Genomic DNA, 2,500 nt, shown 5'->3' on the forward strand with positions numbered 1-2,500 from the left:
TCTGAGGTCGTAAAAGTTTTTAGAAGTATTAAAACAAAAATTTTTTTTATATATTATGTTTTTGTTATATTTTATAAGTAAACAATTTTCTTAATTATTCATACTCAAATTTTTTTAATATTATTATATAATATTATTTTTATATTTATCTAAAGAGAAGAAAATAAAAAATAAATAATTATATATATTAATTTTTTTCGAGTATATTGAAAATTTTATTACAAATAAAATATTCCATAACAAAATATTAATATATAATATTTTTGTTTATTCTTCTTTATTTAATATTTTAAAAATATATTATTAATATCATTTATTATTAATATTATTATTAACATAAAGTTTTATAATATTATATATAAATGATAAAAAATAATATTGATATATTAATTTAAAAATGTCGACAAATAATAAAAAATATATAAATTTTAAATGCTATTAAAAACATTTTATATTTATTTTTTTCTTATATTTGGCGTAAAACATTCATATATAAATAATTTTACATTTCTTTTATAAAAATTTTATTTATCAATTTAATTAAATATGAAAAAATAAATTTTCTTTTTTAATTATTGATAAATTTCTTTTTCATAAAAAAAATTTTATGTAAAATAATCTTTTATTATATTAATATAATGTATACGACCCTCAGCCAGATGTGGTCCGGGAACAGTATCCAAGGACCGCAATGTGCGTTCGAAATGTCAATGTTCATGTGTCCTGCAGTTCACAAGTTGACGCGCAATTAGCTGCGTTCTTCATCGACCCACGAGCCAAGTGATCCACCGTCCAGGGTAATCTTTTTAAATTTTAAATGTAAGTATTATTATTAATAATAATCTTTATTTTTAATATAAAAAATAAAATTATTAATTTATATATCTTTATAAATTCTTTTAAAATAAAAAAATTTTTCTAGAATATAAATTATATATTTTATTTTAAATATATATATATATAAATTAAAGATATTATGGTATTAATAAATATATACATAACATTTTTGATATTTTTGTTAGTGCTAGCTAGATATAATAATTAATATTTGGTATATTTTATAGAAATGTATTTATTTTTTTTTTATAAATTATTTTCTACATAAAAATATATATAATATTAATATGGTACAAAACAAATGGGTTTGTTTTTTAACATAATAACTTTTAATAAAAAAAAAGAAATATCAAGACAAAACATAAAGAAATTTAAATTTGAAATAAATTTTATTCTTTAAAAAAATTTTATCTTGTGTTTTCTTTATTTTTATTATATAACATAGAAAAATAAAAATATAGATTATATCAATTATAATCTTATTTTATTTTTCTTAATAGAGATTATATACATATAAACAAATAATTTCAATATATTCTATTTTTAATTTCACTTTTTTATAAGAGAAATTATTTATAGATTTTATTAATAATTATTGTTTAATAATAATAATAATATTGAATATAAAAATATTTTATATGTAACAAATATATTATTAATATTTATATAATATTCTCTATATTATATGTATAGATATATTATGTGTATAAAAAAAGTTTGGCGTATTACTTTAATATGATATCATAACCAAAATAAATCTCTTTTAACACATAATTACTATTATATATTTTGAGAAAATTACATATTAATATGTTATTTTGTTAAAAAAAATATTTCTTATCAATAATATTTTTATTTTTTGGAATATTTAAAAACAATACAAAAAATATAAATAAATATATTTTATATATATCGTTAATGATCCTTCCGCAGGTTCACCTACGGAAACCTTGTTACGACTTTTACTTCCTCTAAATGATCAAGTTTGGTCATCTTCCCAGCAACATCGGCAATATCAGAAATATTGCCGCGTACCAGTCCGAAGACCTCACTAAATCATTCAATCGGTAGTAGCGACGGGCGGTGTGTACAAAGGGCAGGGACGTAATCAACGCGAGCTTATGACTCGCGCTTACTGGGAATTCCTCGTTCATGGGGAACAATTGCAAGCCCCAATCCCTAGCACGAAGGAGGTTCAGCGGGTTACCCGGACCTTTCGGCCTGGGAGGACACGCTGATTCCTTCAGTGTAGCGCGCGTGCGGCCCAGAACATCTAAGGGCATCACAGACCTGTTATTGCTCAATCTCGTGCGGCTAGAATGCCGCCTGTCCCTCTAAGAAGAATTATTTGTACGCCGGCAGTAAAAACCACATCAAAAAACTGCGTACCCATACACCATAACATATGCAACATAAAGCACAATATATACAAAATATAATCTTGATCGTTAAATCTCAAAAATACATGCATATATAAATACAATACATAACACACATGAAAATGAATGAAATGGGAAACAAACAGCCGATGGGCCTTGAGATGCCGGTAAAGTACGTCTATTTAGCAGGCTAGAGTCTCGTTCGTTATCGGAATTAACCAGACAAATCGCTCCACCAACTAAGAACGGCCATGCACCACCACCCACCGAATCAAGAAAGAGCT

The 2,500-nt window shown here is 23.7% G+C and overlaps 3 non-coding genes across 3 annotated transcripts in view; all 3 read right to left on the bottom strand.

Annotated features, from left to right (window-relative positions):
• LOC123304279 overlaps positions 1–10 on the bottom strand; it is a 4,577-nt gene extending 4,567 nt beyond the window's left edge. The window contains exon 1 of the ribosomal RNA XR_006536313.1: positions 1–10. This exon is cut by the window's left edge and continues 4,567 nt beyond it. This is a non-coding gene — a ribosomal RNA (large subunit ribosomal RNA).
• A 635-nt stretch (positions 11–645) lies between these two features.
• LOC123304283 lies at positions 646–800 on the bottom strand. Its single transcript, XR_006536317.1, has one exon. It is a non-coding gene; the product is annotated as a 5.8S ribosomal RNA (ribosomal RNA).
• A 953-nt stretch (positions 801–1,753) lies between these two features.
• LOC123304277 overlaps positions 1,754–2,500 on the bottom strand; it is a gene marked incomplete at its 5' end in the record, with an annotated part of 2,054 nt that continues 1,307 nt past the window's right edge. Inside the window, one exon of the ribosomal RNA XR_006536311.1 lies at positions 1,754–2,500. This exon is cut by the window's right edge and continues 1,307 nt beyond it. This is a non-coding gene — a ribosomal RNA (small subunit ribosomal RNA).

Source organism: Chrysoperla carnea (genome assembly GCF_905475395.1).
Source record: "Chrysoperla carnea chromosome X unlocalized genomic scaffold, inChrCarn1.1 SUPER_X_unloc_37, whole genome shotgun sequence".
Classification (NCBI taxonomy): Eukaryota; Metazoa; Arthropoda; class Insecta; order Neuroptera; family Chrysopidae; genus Chrysoperla; species Chrysoperla carnea.